Below are 18,444 nucleotides of genomic sequence, written 5' to 3' on the forward strand. Positions count from 1 at the left end.
TCCGGCCTTCCCAGCAGTGGGGAGATGTTAGATGTTACCTGTCACATTTATTGCGATTCCACTTTGTACTTGCTAAAGCTCATCCACATATTTTACTAGGTACAGTCTCTTGCTGTATTTATGTAATGACAATGTGAAACGCATGAATCTGGTTCCCCTGTTGAGTCATACGTGATCAAGCAGCAACCTTCTCCCTTACCTTTGGGAAAAGCTTGCTCCATTTGGACAAGGCTTGCCTGGGTGGAGAGAGCAAGTTCCAGTCCTAACCTAGGATTTACTTGGTACGTTCATTAGATATTACAAACAAAATGCAGCCATGTCTTTTAATGTAAGCTTTTGCTAAATACTGTATACTTACTATGTATATACAATTTATGTGTGTAAAACAAAAGACTTGGGCTGAGAACTGCTTTCAACATAAGACGGTAAAGGGAAGTATCAGCGGTAAAGGAAGTAAACTTCCTACGTGCTAGTTTTGAGCTTGGATAGTGCTGACGTTGAGCCCAAGGAGATGGGATTCTTCATTGGTTCATTGCTGATAATTCACTAAAGTTACACTTTTCAGATGGCACTTGGCTGCCAGTGGGATCTGAACGTATGGTTTCATGCAACATGTCTCCTGTGAGTGAGCGATCTTTTGGAAAGCAAATGTTTTGAGTCGTGTTAGCAAGGATTTGCGTTATACCCTGTAATATGAGATGGTAGGTCAAACTCAATTAAATTACGATTTTAATAAAATTTGCAAATTATTGTAGAGAAAAGTGATATTTCTTTCCAAATAAATAAACCCCTGACCCAAACAGGAAAATCCCACTCTATAACTAGGCAAGAGAGAGCACTTTCTGTGCACTGTTCATTACATTTTGGCTATTTTTTTTTCTTTTTTTTCTTGAAATTAGATGTAGAGCAGCTTGGAAGCTGAGAAACTGCTCTCTATTATATAGTTAGGTTGTAGTGTAATCTTTTTTTAAAATTAATTTTTAAACCAAGCTTGTAATCAGTCAGAAAAGGAAATCATCTAAAATATGGATATGAAGCATGAAAATTACAGTAATTTAAAAAATGTGGAAGTATGAGTGAGCATTACATTCTTGAGGAAATTATATTGAGTAGTGTCACTAATGTATTATTGTATTGTTTCTTTAGTTGAGAATTTTGATACTTGTTTAGCAGAAGAATCTCCTGTCTTGTAGAACTTGATGTCTGTCGTAGTGATTTGCACTATCAGTGATGCTTAGAAAAGAAATCAGCATTACTTGACTACTACTGATTTCATATTTTTTGTTTCAAATGTTAAATAGGTACCTGGATTTCTAAGAATTTAAATTGGAAGGGTTTCTTTTGCATCAAATGTTATCTGACTTGAATAGCAGTATATGTAAACCTTGTTAATTGTTATAATGTACTGACTTTCACTTTCCTTGGAGAAGAGTTGAAGTGACATTGGATTAGCTCAGATAAAGTCTGGGGTATATGATATTCTAGATTGTCTATTTGTCTCTTTATTTTGGAAGCAAAAGCCCTGCTGTCAGGCGCAGCCTTGCCCGCGGTTCTTGTCTGTTTGATGAAGGCTGGTTGCGGTGCTGGAGAGGCGTCTGCAGTGCCGGGGAGTTGCCAAGACCTCATTAAGTGCAGCTTGGACCAGGGCCAGGCATTCAGGGCAGGGGAGCCTCAGCATTTTCTCTCCCAGCCAAGGGAGGCAGTTCAAAAAGGGAGGGGAAGAAAGAAAAGACTGCTTCACCCATCAACTGCTTTGTTTTATTGTGTTAAAGGGGCTAGCTACGTTCTTGGAAATGAACTTAGGCCATAACTTCTGCTAGCTGTTGTCAGAGTTGAATGTGTTCCCTCCTGTCCCTCGCCTTTTTCCTTTGCGTTAGTGAGACACAATAACTCTAACAGGACGTTCAAAGGTCTTCCAGTATGCTTAGTAAAATTGACTTATCTCGTGCTACATTCTAAATCAAATGAGAAATAATATATGTTAAAGATGTAAACATCACCACCTTAGAAAAATAAGGTCTAGTGTTCACATTTCCCATTCTTTGTGAGCTGTAAATTATTTCCTAAAAATAAATCCCTTCCTTTTCTTGAACTATGAATGATTAAAATCATAATTTCTATAAGGTATAAAGCTATTTTTTTGGCTAATATTAAAAGTATGTTCTCTATATCAGTTATGGGGAAAACTTCAGGTAATTTAACTTTTCTGAAATATTCAGTAACTAAGGCAACTGTGTTTTAAGAGATTAAAAAAGGACACTTTCTGAAATTAAGTTCTGTTAGAAGAATTTTCAACATTGATGCCATTTTTTTCCTTCTGTATTTAACCTGTGATTTTGATCTGGGTAAGATTTAATGCTTTCTGAAAAACACAGTAGCTCTGAGCAGCAGCAATATAAAAAGCTTTTCATTCAAGTGCTACCCTGCTGAATGTTTTGAACAACTAAGATGCAAAACTGTGCCTTGAGATATCTGTGCAAAGACAATCCAGAGTGATTTAGCGTGGCTGACCCATTGTAAAGTGAATTGGTTGCAGCAATGGATTGGGTGAGTGTGTTACTCAAATGTATCTGAATCAGTCTCTTCTGTTTTTCTCTTGTCTCTTTTACCCTAAAGTACCCCAAAAGATTGTAGGGGGAAGCATGAAAATGAGTTACAACCTGCTGCCAGCCAGGGCTGTCAGCTGTGAGAGAGGTACTATTTGCTTGTGTTAGCTGACTTGTTTTGTAAATTTGCAAAAACAAGTCTTTTCCAGACTTTTCTTTAGAAATTACAGTCTTCTCATCAGTGTAATAGTTTATCTGGGAAAATGATGGCATTCTTAGCACAGCTGGGGAAACCTTTTCTACCTGGAGAAATAAATGGTGGCTTTTGTTGATGGCTGTACTGGGTATATGGCAAAATTTATACAGTGCTGTTTTCTGTTTTGAGAACAGAACCTGATAATGAGTCAGAATATTCATAAAACCAACACATGGCCCCTCAGAGTTCCCATGACTTGCGATTTCAGCAAAACCCCTTTGTGGAGATGCGGTAGACAGACTGTCATGCAGTTTGCTGTTTGAGACCTGCAGTTATCTTTTTGTATAGCCAGGAGTATGTCTTGATGGTATTTGTTACTGTTTTTCAGATGTGGGGCTTATTTAAGCTCATGGAAGTGCTGTTGAATGAGATAAATTGTAGTGAAGGAGGCTGTATGCTGGTGAAACACTGCTGTTTGTACAGCTGCAGATCAGTTAATAGGGACATAAAGAATCGGGCCAGAATGGGGATCTGAATAGTCCTATATTGTCTGAAAACTGTACACATCCTTAGTTAGCTGGGTTGGCTATGAAGGAGGGAAGCAGCCTGTCCCATACTATGCTGTTAATCATTTTCTGGGAGCCGGGCAGTACAAGCGACAATACTGCTGAGTGGTTACAATTAGCTTTTAAAACAACATTTCTTTTACAATGCAGATAAATTGTCTGTGTTGTCTGAAAGAAAATGTGCTTCTTGTTTGCTTTTTCAAAGGGATTTAGAATTACTGTAAGGATTGCACAAACTGATGTTGAGTCAGTACAATGGAACTGTCTTTTGCTAGTAAGTCTTAGGAATATGGGGAGAAAGAAGAGTAGAGAGGGATGAACAATGAGTAGTCAGCTGTACATCAACATATAGCTGATACTTGAGCTAGAGGGAGTTGGTTACAATTTCTTGTAGAATATTGGTTTAATTTTAGGGGCTGTTAGCCTCAGAGAGGGGGGCACGTACTGATGGCTATTACTCTCTGCAGATTTCTTTTACAAGAAATGGTAGTTCTGCAGCTATTTAAAATAACATAGTCAAAAGCTAAAAATTGGAAATATGGCTGACCAAGCTGAAAACCTCAGATTTTCCCTCCAGTCTAAAAAGGTAAGTTGCTTTGAATATTTAGTATGTTAATACTACAGATATTCAACAGATGTTGATAATAGTATGTAGGCAAAGTATCACTGACCACTGCAGCTTGCTTATTTAGTAATGCTAGAAATACAAAATAAAATTAAAAGTCATCATGGAAGCTTTTGTTGTTAACTTTCTTTTTTCCTAAGCTTGAAAATGACATATATCTTTCACATCTATCTAAAAATATCTGTTTGATAGTTTAGAAGGTTGTAGCTTTCCTTGACATAATCTAAATCCTGCTGCAGGTCCTTAGAGCCATTTTTTGTGACCTGGGAACTCTACAGCTGGAGGTCCTGCATGCCATCTTTTTATATAAAAGTAGCTCAGATAGTTAGAAGTAATTTCATTAAAGTTTTGCTTTTTTCACAAAATATCCACAAGTGAGAAGTGATTTCCTTGAACTTACTCAGATCACCAAAAAAAAAAAAAAAAAAAAAAAAAAAAAAAAAAAAAATTAAAGATTCTGAATAATTATGATCTGAATCATCGCTAGTTGAAGTTAGGCAGACAAGCACATGTGGCATTTTTCTGTACCTTGATGGCATGCCAGAAATGTGTAATCAAATTAGCGTGTCTGGATTTGCATTTAGTAACTAAAGCTCCATGTATATCATTTAGAAAATAATTTTTGTTTAGATATTTGACTGAATAATTTAGACAACAATTTAAGAAATGTTTCCAGTTGTGATTGCTGTTGATGCTAGTCTCTTTTTAATTGCTTGCAGTTTAGATACTGATACTCTTGAACTTCATATCATAGGACATCCATCAGAATTTACAGGCACTCCTCCACTTAGGATATTTAAAAATGAAAAATTATTATTCAAGAAAAAGAATTAAAGTTACTTCTTAAACATTTGTCAAATGACAATGGCAACTTAAACCTTTTCATTGCACTTTCCCCACTAGTGACTGTCAGATTCCTCATTGCAATAGGTGGGCTTTATAGGGACTGCAGTTAATTGGCAGCTGAGGTTATTTTGAATGTTAAGGCTCAGGGCTCTAGAAGGGAAATACGGATGTGCACTCTATCTAGTATCTTTCAAATATGGCCTGGACAATACTAATTAATTACTTGACCTGTATGTTTCCCTCCATTATTTATTTTCTTTTCAGAGAGAGAATTCATACTGCCCCCATTTTACTATTCTTGAATTCTTTGAGAGGTGTACCAATTAAGCCCAAGTATTTGGGGTCAGCTAGGAAATGGCTTTTCTTCCACTTGTAAGAACCGAGCCATCTGTCAGCTGTAGCAGAAACTTGTGATAAGAACTAGACAGATTATTCTTTGATGTATTGGTGGTACTTTTCATGTATGTGAACTGGAGGACAAAGGGCTGAATCTTCAGGGCACAATGATGTTAGTAGTACATAACCATATAGCTATTTGGAAATCAAAGCTTGCAAGAATCCTGTAAATGCTGGCATCTGTGCCTGCCGTGAGCAATGGTAAATTGCTCCTCTTGCACCATACCCCTGCCACTCGATTCAGTCCAGGAAGGTGCAAAAAGGAAGGTGCAATAAATATCAGAAGTTCACCTGGGAACTGAGGGATGCCTTCTGCAAACTCAGAAAGGAATTAGACAAGGGCTGGATGAATGTCATCTTGATTATTTCTCAGAGTAGAGGCCAAGCCAGAGAATCTATTAGGAATTTTCAGGTTTTTTTCTTCCATGTATTTTTGGCAATGGAAATACAATGGAGAACTGATGCATTTTGATGGAGTGTTATTTTTTACTTGAATATTATAATGGCAGTTATAGTTCATAGTGGCACCTGAAACCATCTTTTGGTTGGTCTTGCTTCCATAATGCTGAATTTCATGCAGAACAGTGGAACCATTGAACAAAATTCACAATGATCTGTCATTCATCCCTGGATGGCTGTATAAAAAATATAAGCCAATGGTGCCTTTACCCCAGTCGTCGTCTTTTCCTAGACGTAAAACAGCCCCGGATTAGTTTACAATCTTGATAGTACTTTTTTTTCTCTTTTTTTTTCTTTTTCTTTTTTTTAAATACTATTATTATTTTCTAAAATATTTCTTTAAGAATACACAGCCATTTCTACAAACTGCATCCAGGTAGTTAGGCAGAGTTGATAGGCAGCAGGTATAGTGAAACGTTACGAAATACTCTGGATGCAGTGTGGTGAGTCACAGAGCTGGACTACCAGAGAAATCTCCCGTGAAGGGTGGAATTCTGGCTGTGCTGAATTACGTGGCAAAACTGCCACTGACTTTAATGAGGTCAACCCTTGGGTTGTAAAGGGACTTGGATAAATACCTTGTGTAATTCTTTTCTTGTTCTAGTGACATTTCGCACAGGCATTTGGGTGCAGATGTCATGATATTGATTGTTTTATTTGTTTTCAGAACTGCAAAAATAGGTGAATTTATCCGAGTCTGTGGTCTTTGCACGACCAAATTCTGCAGCAGATGTCCCTGCTAGTCTTTGGAGGCTTTGTAGCAAAGAGAGGCACCTTATAAAATGCAAGATAGACATGGCATTTTGTTCCATCTGGAATCTGTGTTGCATCAAGGAAGCTTCAAGAGCTGCAGTTGCTATAGTGATGCTTGCAGTGATGTTTTTCAGTACTTATTTTCTCTGAACACATATAAAAAGTAAAGCTTAAGAAAATAAAAATTGACAACCTCAGAATTATTTAGCTTTAAATGGTGGCTTGTGTGGAATCTTTTCAATCAATTTACACATATCAAGAAAACTGTATAAAATGAAAAGAATGTTCTGTTCATTCTACTGCCAAGAGTAATTATTGTTTTTTAATAGACAAAATTCTTGATTCTTTTAAGGTACTGCTTGTGCCAGCATAGGATTAGTGTATGCTTCAGCAGAAGGTGATGGGGCTGTGCATGCATAGATCCCTTAGGATTCAATTGTTTGTAATGCTTTATGAACAGACACTGCTGTGAGGAGCTTATGTCTGATTTTAGATTAAAACACAGCAAGACATTGCGTGTGACACTTCTTCCATTTTCTCCCCTGTTCCGTTGCAACTGGTCTTGGTTGGGAGGCCAGTCCCGCTGTGCTGAAGAGGAGCAGAGACACCTCTGCAGTGTTTCTCAGCTTCTACCCTGACATCATCTCTGACTGCTATTTGGCACTTGACTGGAATTTAACAACTTTAGGAAAATTTAAGTAAAGTGCAAATGGTTACGTGTGTATACTGAACAGTTGAAGAAGTGAGAATTGCGGATTAGATCTGGTGATGGGACGAGCTCTGGCAGAATTGGAAGCATCCTGCTTGCCAGAGCTCCTCTGAGAGCTGCTGTGCTGGTATTAAATAGGAGACACGCTTTTAAGTAATCTTTCTTTCAGCTGTAAAATCTCTCATGTCTAATAAGCACCTTTCCTTTTAGTTGGAGGGGTTCTGGTGTCTCTTGCCTCTACCCAGCATGCTTTCACTGAACTCTTAAGAAATTAGTATCTATAAAGTCTTCATTTTTCTGTCAAATTTGGTAGAAAATAGCAAGTGAGCAGTGTTTTATGACAGGTGGGAGAGAAGGACAGAGCCTAAAAAAAGAGCTTTTGCTCTCTTACCATCTGGTGTCTCTGGGTTATAGAGCAGACCTGGTTAAGGAGAAGACTGCCAAATTTTTGTGCGAGTAGGAACAAACCGATATGGGAGAGATCTCCACTGCCGTCATTCTTACTGCAGTGCTGTGCCCATCGTTGGTGAATGCGTATAGGCTCGAGCTCTTACTGTTCTGTTTGTGGGTTTGGCTAGCAGGCTCACTGGGGTCACCAGCAGGGTCTTCCACAGTGGGGCTCTGTGTACTGTAGCCCTGAGAGCTTTCTAGAATGTCCTTGCCTTCTGTCCTCCTAATTCTGGAGTTATACAAGTGTTATCCCATCAAATGAGAGAGTGAATTACTTCCCCTGAACAGGGACTTTGTAAAGTGCTTTGTAGTAATAGGCAACATGACAATAACTAGGACAGTTTTGATCTTTCTTATTTTAATATTTTTGATACATCCTTGGATGAAAGCGTGAGTTGGTTCCTGTCCCAGTTTATTTATACTCAGAATAAAGACACAGTATAATGACTCAGGGCAAAAAATGCCAAAGTGTGGAGGTCAGGTCACAGGCTGAAGAATGCCAAAGATAGTCACAATGGAGCCGCATAGTGTGTCAGCTTAATACATGTGTTAGTATGGGGGGGTTTGTTGATACTTTTTTAATGGTTAGAAAAAGGGGAACTCCTTTCTTCATTGTGGACATACATTGTGATAGAAATGAATTTCGGCACATGCTGAAAAGAAGAGAGTGACTTTCTGACTTGGCAGCTGCTTGTAGGTACCATGCTGTATGTATAGAGTGTGACCTAGTAAAGGTGTGTTGACCCTTGTGGGAGAAACTGGCATCTGCTATCAAAGTATCGTAGGGGGAGCAGCAAGGAAATGATGAACAGAATGAAAAAAAAGTTAGTGAGAGACTGAATGCCCTAGGACTTTGAAAGGAAAGATGGGAAGTACAATGAAGTTAAGGGGAAAAATAGCAAGTCAGCTAGAGAACCTTACTGCTTGAGCGGTGTGAAAGGGAAATGGAAGGGAATGTACCAATGAACTCTGTGCTGGGAAAAACTACTTATGACTTTAAATGTTGTGGGACAGATTCTGCATTCACTGTTTCAGTAGCTTTTAAAGTCCAAATGCTGCTATTACAGTGATGGTATTTCATGAGAAAACTCTATTCAGTGTCTTCAGAGAGTGCCAAGTTTCATTGTACTTGCATTGTCTGTATTTTTCAGTTTCAAGATAGTAATTTTGTGAAGCCTGCAAACTGTCATGTCTTGTTAACATTCCTCTGTAATGTTGAAAATACCCTCAAACTTGATTTTCATATAGAGAAACCAACTCTTTTTAGTTAGGAATTTATTTACATTTTTTCATTGCTTCCTTATTTGGCTTTGTGTTGAATTGTAAGAGCTTCAGTTGAAGGGAATGGTGGCTTTCTGCTGAAAGACTTACTTCTGTAGTTTATGTACTCATGCATTGGGTAGAGAAAGCTTAGTCGTGCTTGAATTAAATTCCTCGTTTTTCGTCCGTAGAATGCTCCTTTCCCTCCATAACTGGCGATCACTGGCTTGCTGTCACTGAATCAGTTGCACATTTCCTCTGTTGTACTTTCTTCATTTTCCTTTGCTATTACTCTACAAAAGATAACCTGGCCTGGATTTTTGTTTTCTTGTTTTGTGTTATGTTCTCCTCTTTACAGAGAAGAGACTTATGTATCTGCCAACATTTTCATTATTTTACTTCCAATTTTTCATTGACACTCGTGTCATACATCCTTATGGTCCAGTGTTTTCAGAGAGCACTTATGTCATACTAATTAGAGGGGGGGGGGAGGGGGAAAGGATTAATGAAGCTGAGCATGAGCTGCTTTTTCTCCTCTGTGAAATCCAACTGATTCTGTTGTTGGGAGCTTCTTCACTTTAATTTCTATTACTGTTTTCTGGTCCCTGAATAATACAGTGACTGTTACTGTTTTCCGGTCCCTGAATAATACAGTGACTGGGTAACATTAAAACCCACATCAATCAAAGTATTTCCTCTTTTCTCATCCTCATCATCCTTGGTGACATGCAACTATGATTTAGAAAAAAACAAGATGTAATGGAAAATAGAGTTTTTAAAAATAAAGAAGCCAAAGAAGGTGTGAATGAACTTGTGTGTAGCCCCTCTTAGCAATCTTTACTTGAGTGGATGGATAAGGGAGGAGGATTTCAAGAGCTTTTATGTAAGGGTGAATAAAGCTTGCAAACCTGAGAGGTTTACCTTTCAGTATTACAGAATAGTCAGCAAGCGAGATTTGGAGAGTAACTACGTTGTAAACAAGCTGAGGATAAAACTACAGTAAGCTGCTTTTCTTTAACTACTATGCCTCATTCAGACAGAGCATTTGAAAACTGTGAATGACAGTTGTTTCATGTCCTACAGAGGATGTTCAAAGACCTTTAAATCCCCAGAAGGTGAGGGGAAGAAGACAAACTAGAGAAGCAGCAAGTGGGGGAGGAATAATCTGTCTAATGTAAAAGCTTTCTGGAAAACCATGCTTTGAATAACTGGTGCATGTTTATACTTCTGAAGTTATGCCTAGGCAGTTGGTCCTCTCTTGACTGGCTGTGAAATTCTGACTTTGACTTCCTTCTCTGAGATACAGAGGCCATATCAATAGCCAGAAACTGTGATTAAGATAATCTTGTTTTTCTCCCTGTACAGGATTCAAAATATAATTTTGAATGACATAGACCATACTAGTGTTAGTCAAAGCAAACCATATGCAGCCACGTCCATGCTTCTGATAACAAGATAGAGCTCTACTCTTGTCTGCTAAAATTACTTTTCACCAACTACCAGAGGGATGAACTCAGTTGGTTACTAGTCTTGGGTTTGCTTCAGTGTCATCTCAATGGAGTGGTTTTACTAGATGAATGAATCATTACTTTAATTTCCTTCCATGTCTAAATCTTGAATTTCCTTTGTAGTTGTATCAAGTTGGAGTGATGCAAATGCTCTCCCATTACCAGTAGTGCAACTCATAAAGATGCTGAAAGAACACTGTTTTTTGGTAAGCAGTGCTGTAAACACTTCAGTATTTTGTGAAATGCTGGGTTCTCCTGCTTTCCTGTTTGGTAGTACCTCAGTCTCCAGTCAGAACAGTAATTATTTCTCATAGCCTTAAGGAGGAAAGTGTTTAGGCATAACAAACTATTTGATCACTCTTTAATAACAAAGATACTTCTTTTATTGAGGGCTATTGCAAGTTTGTATTTTGCAAATTTTTCTACACATGAACTGAAAAGGTATTTGAAAATGTTTTGAAGATAAACCTGTAACTTAATTGACCTTTAAATTGTTCATTTTTCTCTTCCCATGATTTTATCCTAGCATCTGATAAGACATGAATTTTGGCATCAGTTTAGTTTTTAGTAAGATTTGGGGAGAAGATTGAAAAGTCAAGCCTTCATTGCACAGCATCCTTAGTTTTGAGTGGCAGTGTTCTGTAATTCTCTTCTTCGTTTTGTCAGGTTTTACAGTAAATGTAGTTTATAACTTAAGATTTTCTAAAGCCACGTGAAATCTATATTCCCTAAATTCCATTTTTTATGTATAATAAATTAAAGTGTGAGCTGATACCACGTTATCCTGCTATATCCCTCTGTTTGGCAACAATGGAGTATTCCTGAAAGCACTTTCCAAGTAAGCTAGCTGTCTACAGTCTATGATAATCAGCTGTAATGGCACATAGGCAGCTGGTTTGCTAATCCTTTGATTGCAGTATTAGTTAGTCTCAGAGATTCTAAAAACCTGTCTGATCCTGTAAACATGTTTAGTGAATATTGTAGAATAAATTATATCTTGCCTTAAGACTTTAAAACACATATTCATGTTATGAGTTGTGTATTTTCACTGTGCTTCTGGGTTTTTCCCTTTTTAGATAGCTGTGTTTATGTTAAAAAAAAAAAAAGACATGTCTGTTCTAAAACTGTTTGGCAAAAAAATTGGACTTAAATTCATTTAACATTGGAAGGATTTGTATTTTAATCACCAGAAATTGTTCTTATCTGGCTTATCACCATGTCAAGTAATTCAGGCTCGGATCAGGATCTCTTATTTAGAGAGAGATTGCAAATAGGATTTCCATTATACAAATCTATTAAAAAGAATGGGAAACCTACTTTGTATGTATATATGGCTTACTTAAAATATCCAGTATTCCATACAACATATAGTATTTTTGATAAACATAACTTCAATAATGCATGTGCAAACATGAGTGTTTTTCCATCTTATACTTTAACTTTCATAAATTAGATCCCAAAATTTTGCTAGAAAATAAGTACATGAATTAATAAACCTGATCTGAATTTCTTTAAAGTTGCTATTTAAATGTGTATGGCAAGTTAGATTGCTTTCTAATGTTTCTAGTTCAAATTAAAGAGAAAATCTTACTTTATTCAGTTCATAAATGATAACATTCTCAGTAGTGGCTGACATAATGCTTGGTAATAGGTTGTTTTTTTTCTAGAGACACCTAAACCAACTAACTAATATTTGTGCGGTGTCCCTCTAATAAATGTGTGTACCACTTTGTGTTTTTAAAAGACTAAAGTCTTTCAAAAAAGGTGAAAATGTAGAGGAAAAACTTGCTTTACTGGTAAATTCTGCCATTGTGAAGCATCTAAATTTTTTCCTTTTGTTAGATGAGATTTGTCTTCCTTCCTTCCTTATTAGTCCCAAATGCCAAGATGCTATTTGTGCTTATTTCCTGCCCTTGCAGCATGTCTGGTTCAGAAGTGTGAACTCTCAAAATCATGGACTGCAGTGCTTATCGTATCTGTGTCTGTGGTAGGGCTACAGTGTGCATGGGGAAGCCCCCACACATCTGCCTCTGTGCTCACCCTGGAACAGCTGGTTGTGGGCTAGGCTCGCTAGTGACCCAAAGAACCTGATGCATTCTGCTCACACTACCCATTGTGTCTTGTGAGATGTTTTAACCCATGCTACCTGGGGTGTGTATATAGGGTAAGGAGTTAAAATGGTCTTTTGAGCATAACTGTAGTCATCATCTTCAGGTATGTAATGTAAAATGTTAAGCAAGTTGATTACAGACTTGTCTTTGAGTGTCTGTATTTTTGGGAGTGCCCTTTTCCATGTTTCCTGTCATTAGCATCAGCAAAGATCATTAAAAACAATCTTCTACTGTTTAAAATTTTTGTTTGTTTGTTTCTTTGCCCCCAGAAGCGTGTTTCCTTGGTGTGATGTACTGTACTTCAGTACATGAAATCCAGTCTGTGAAACAAAAGTGTGTTCAGCAATGTGGGCTTGTCTGCATGTACCAACCATACCCTTTTTAACTGCATAAGTTTAGAAACCAGAAGTTAATGAAGAGCTTGTCTTGACTAGACACTGATTTTTCTCACTATGCAAAGTTTGCCAAAGCTGGCTTATATCGCCGCCTTAGCTGATGAAGTTGTTGTTGGTACAACAAAGATTTAAATGGGAAAGAATAAATGCACAAAGAAAATGTATGAATAGATTTTAAATACTTCAGTGCTGTGCCCATAAATTTCTAACAAGTTAAGCGCTGTAACACCAAGAAATATATGAACAGTGACCTCTGTTCAATGGGCTGATAACCTTGAAGTCTAGCAGAAGCAAAAGTCAGTATCTTCTGGTTTTGCCCAGTTCAACAAACATCCATAAATACTTCTGGCTCACAATTCTTTCCATACCTTCTCTCAGTTAAGGAACACAGAATAGGAGTGTTTGAAGTAGGTCCCGAGTTCCTGCAGCAGCTCACAATCTCTTACTATTCCTTGATAATACTCAGTCCTCTGCATGATTTGGCTTTCACCTTGCACTGGCTAGATGGAGGTACCTCGGGAGCTGTCATGGTGACCATGCTCTTGACTCAAGATGATGATGGTTTGTGGGATATTCTGTGGCATACCATTAAATGCCTTGAAGATAAAGACTTGAGATGTTTTTGAACTTAAAAATGTATTATTTGAGGAATTCTGAAAAGGTGAGGCTTGATACTGTCATAGAGCGTGTCAGGGTGGAAGCTAGTTTCTGCCTTTTGCTCCTCTTGTCATTTTTTTCAGAGTTTAGGATTTCAGAGCCAAATAGATTATGCTTCTGTAGTCAGTCAAAAGATAATACAATGTGTATTGCTGAGGGCAAAATATGATTACAATTTTGGAACTTAATTTCCTTGTAGCTTCGGATCACAGAATGTCTGCCAGTTTTCAAATATTTCAGCGTATTGCCGGTCGTGTAAGCTTCCTAAAAATGTTTATAGGAAGAATGTTTGTAATATACTGTTAGAGACAGGCTGTACGGGTACTATCTTTCTCCAAATTTAAGCTTCTGAAAAGTTTTCAAGAAAATGTTTTAGTAATATACGCAGTAGAAATGGCATCCCTGCTTGCTAGAAGAGGGAATATTTTACACGTGTTAGGGGAATATCCAGTAACAGACTTTGATCCAAGGGAATCTAAAGTAATCGATTTTGCTCTGGGAAATTTGTTACATCTGCGTTTGGGGGAGAAATACCACATCATTAGTTTGCTTTACTGTTGCTTTTGCTGCAGAGTTTCCTGTGTTATTCCATGCAGATACTTCACTTTGACAGCCCAGATAAACAAAAGCCAGACGCTCATACCCGGAAAAAAATCCCTGAACTCCAGTCTAGGGCAAAGATAAAGAATTCAGGCTTTTTCAGTTCTGTGAATAGACACTGACCACTGGGAAAGATTATGTGTGACTAAGGCTGTGGTGATTTCTGTTCTGACATAACTGCTGAACAGTAACATGAACATACTTATTTTTCTCTGAATGGAGGCATAGTTGTTTAGGAAGTGAATAATATTTTTAAAAAATAAATTGTAAAAATGCTAGGTTTGTTTAAATCCTGTAATATACATATTCATGCTTTCAGAAGATTAAATGTAGGCTGGGATTTTTCCAGGAGACCTGGAGAAGTTGGCTGTCTAAAATCCCTTTGAGTCAGTGAAAGCCAGCTACTTCCTTCCCTATGTTTTTCCAGAAATCTGGGCTTAAATGACCTTTAGCTTGAGTTGGAGTGATACTTAAATAAAGTGGAAGCTGGCTTACAAAATACTTTTTGTTGAAAATATATAATTTTCTTTTGCCCAACATCATGAGTCTATGAGTAGATTATTTCTGAGCTGATTCAACTATGTGTAAAGACTAGAATTCCTGTTTGCTCATGGGGTAAAACAAGCAATCGTTTCATCTTGAGACAAGAAGATGGTGCAAACCGGACAATGTGATTTGAAGCCACAGAGATGCTTTCTGCCATGTGAACCCCCACAGAAAATCATCATCTTCAACTTTATTAAAATTGTGGAAGCTCTAAGATTACTGCAAAAAACAAGCATTTGGAGTCGAGAGTAAATGTTTTTATGCTTTGTACTCCACTAATGTGTTTAAATTAGATTCTCCCTTAAGTGACTGTTAAACATACTCCATGATTTGACATTTCTATGGTATTTAATGGTTTAATCGTAATAGTTTTATGCTAATTTACTTCTGCTTTCTAGTATTTAAGCTTGACAGCTTTTTCATAAGGCTGTTTGAGTATGCTTCGACCCTTGCGTTTCTACATAGGGCTTGCTGACTGGATTTTGTTTTAATATGGAATGTGAAGTTTTTGGAAATGGCTATAAGCTGGCTATAAATTGGAGTCTGATGGCAAAGATGAATATTTTAAAGCTAACAAAGTGAATGCTAAAATGCCATGACATTTTACTACTTTTACATTAAAAAACCCCCCAAACCTGCTGTAATCTCTGGCTACTAAGCCTTTAACTGTTTAAGTGAAAAGATGTGCGATAAAATCTCAGTCCTGCGTAATCATTGAACTAAGATAATGTTACTGTTTTTTAACATACCAGAGTGGGTTTTTTCACTGCTAGCAGGTGATATATTTAGAAATTTCATATTGGACCGATTGATAACCTTCTCCACTACCTGTTTGTTACATACATTTTAATTGTCTTGTTAAAAATCGATGGTAATTTAGCATAAGGGAAAAAGATGGAAGGAACTGACTGAACTAGGCAGGCTTATGCAATAAAAACAAATGTCCTAACTGCATACCAGCCGAATACAGATATAAAACAAAGTTAAGGAAAATGCTGAATCATTGAGGGAGGTAGATTCTTCTTCTGGTTTAGATGTATACATTCTGGAGGAAATCCTGTAATGTGGGGGAAGCTCTGTTAGTGGCCAAAGTAGAAGTAGTCAAAGGTCAACTTGTTAGGGCTCTCGTTGAGACTTCAGGACACTTGGGTTTAATTCTGTAGTTTGTCCTTCTCTGACCCTAGCTGTGTCAATGAGATATATCCTCATTACAGATTCAGCTTGAATCTCTTCCCATATCAGCTGAAAAATGCCTCAGCCTCTTGATGTAAACCATAAACCAGTATTAACCCTGTTGGTTCAAATTTGCTTGAAATTCTTTAATTCTGTCCCAGCAGGTTTTATGCCAGAGCACAGGTGTTGGTGGCTTTCTTGCCACTGTATCTTGTGCTCTTACTAGATGGATAAAATCATGATTCTGCGGTAATGCCTGATTTGGATGAGGTTTGCACAGTGAGGTGGTCTGGTTGGTCTCAAAAATATTTAGAAGTTGTGGAAATAAGACAGTAACACAGTTTATGGGCAGTAAGCTCAGGTATTTTTGCATGAAATCTGGCTGTGTTTGGGGACTACATAATTTGTCAGCTGCTAGCAATAAATCTTGGCCATCCTGTTCCTCTCTTGCATGACTCCTCTCACTTAAGCTGGGTTCTTCTAAGGTAACACTTTCTTTGAGAGTAAATTTGGGGGAAGGGAGAACAAGACCTTCACTAAAGAATTGGAGTTGACTATTTACTTTCTGGGCACTCCGTAAGTCTCTATTTACATTAATTCCAATTCATGAAGTTCCTGGTATGGTGGGTGAATCTGGGCAGAGGCCTATACCACTAGCGGGCAGCAAGGCAGGCGTGTGTCGGTGGCCCTGTGGCAGTGAGGCTGTGCTAGGAGGGCCCCCCTAGACGAGGCCGAGAGGAAGCCACGGACTGTGTACCACAGTGGTGCAAGACAGCAGTGCCTGGGTGGGTGAACCGCAGGCACAACATGCGAGATACAACACAGCTGCTATGTGATCTAGTTCTGGTTTATTCGTTTAGTGCTAACAGACCACTGGTACTTTAGAATGAAGCTGAAACACCAACATACCCTAGTACTGTTGAAGAATACACAACAAGAAAAGGTTGGCGTCTCTGTCACTGCTGGTCGTGTTTATCAGCAGACAACACTGTGTTAGAAAGGGAGTAAGGAGAGAAAAGAGATTGCAAATTTACTTGCTTGCCTAAAGGTCAGATTGAGGAGAAGGAAAGGCTAAAATATATCCATGTATAGAAAAAAAAGATACTTGAATTTTCTAGTCTCACGCTGTTTCGATAGAAAAGGGTCTTGTAACAAACATAAATGATTTAGTCATCTGCATGTGCAGTCTCTTAATCACTTTGAAATGGATATCAGTACTAGCAATTGTTTTAGTTTTGGCACTAGTTCTCAATCAAAGCTTAGCTCTGTGTAATTGCCAGCATTTGAAACTGTGATGTTACACAGCAAAAGCAGAGAAAACCAAAACAATTTTCATCAATGAAGACTAAGGACATGCAGTACTGTGAGCAGATTATTCCAGAGTTTAACACTAAGTATAAACTGTAAGGGGTTTATTGTCAAAATGTATTTTGCAGTATATGTTGAAGTACATAACATGTCCTATAAAATATGGGAGGAGCTTTAATGATTGTGATGTTTATTTCCCCTTTTTGTTAGGAGAGGAAAGCTTATAACCACAGATGTAAATTTCTGAAGCATTTTTCTTTACTTTCCTGCTTCCCTTCTGTAAGTTCCAACTATATTCTCTTTATTTCCATTCTTTCTTATTCGTGTCTTTAAAATATTAATCTAGCAGTTGTGCTTGTGGATCCCACCTGGAGAACTTCTAGCGTAGAGGTTTGCTTTAAAGCAATATGCTGTGCTGTCTGTCCGACTGAGTCCTCCCTGGCTGTGTCTTGCACTGTGCTGCTCCTGACCTCTTGCTCAAAAAGTCCCCGGGCCATTTCAGGTTGGTTTAGACCTTCGTGCTCTCATGCCCAATCTTTAAGCCAGCAATTTATTTCTCTTCCTGACCAGTCAGCACAGAGCTCTGTTGTGCAGTTGGTCAAACTCACTACAAAGCAGAGTACTGGAAGTGTAAGTACATGGAACATTACCAGCATTTTAGCTTTTTCCCTCCCACTCTTAAGTTAGTATTAACGATGGTCTGTCTGTAGAAGAATGACTTCTTTCAAAAGACATCTGCTTGTAATATATTTTTATGTAAGTATATACATATTTAGAAATACTTGTAATTAAAACCTCTGAGGAGAAAAAGATGAAAAAAGCAGCAGTAGAGTGCTTGCTAAGTGATTTCTTCAAGATTCTATTGCTCTGTATATCACGCCAGAATTCAGCTATCGGTAGTTGAAAGGATATACTCAAAGGAGCCTCCTGATGTATGTTACTTTAATCGCCTTCCTCTTAATAGTTTTCATTATGAAGACACGTGCTCATAACCCTGCCTTGAGGGCGATGATGTTTCCCTGTATTGTGTAAGTAAAAAGAACTCCATAGAGAGCTGACAGGGCCAAAAGAAAACAGGTTTTGTGTCTATGGCTGTTCTGATGAAAATCTCACTAATTCAAAGGACAAGTTACAGAAAAAAAACCCCTTAATCTTTAAAAAAATCTGTTGCAGCCTAATGAGGTTCCCAGTTGAATGTATGGTGGCCCGTATTTAAAGAAATCCCATTATAGGCAAACAAATGCTCAGAAACCTTTTTCATTTTTTTGTCTTTTTTCAAGTCTTCACCTATGTGGACATGAAGGCAGTTGGACATAATTGCTAACATGGCACTTATATAC

At 37.8% G+C, this 18,444-nt stretch overlaps 1 protein-coding gene across 3 annotated transcripts in view; it reads left to right on the top strand.

The window, feature by feature from the left end:
- BMPR2 (bone morphogenetic protein receptor type 2) overlaps positions 1–18,444 on the top strand; it is a 111,281-nt gene that overhangs the window by 30,241 nt on the left and 62,596 nt on the right. The window contains exon 1 of one of the 3 annotated variants that reach the window (XM_075756361.1): positions 9,735–9,805. The exons of the other annotated variants lie outside the window; for them this stretch is intronic. The gene's annotated coding sequence lies outside the window, so the exon portion shown is untranslated. Of the gene's footprint in view, positions 1–9,734; positions 9,806–18,444 lie in introns of those variants that run through there. 3 annotated transcript variants of the gene reach the window in all.

Source organism: Balearica regulorum, chromosome 6 (genome assembly GCF_011004875.1).
Source record: "Balearica regulorum gibbericeps isolate bBalReg1 chromosome 6, bBalReg1.pri, whole genome shotgun sequence".
NCBI lineage: Eukaryota > Metazoa > Chordata > Aves > Gruiformes > Gruidae > Balearica > Balearica regulorum.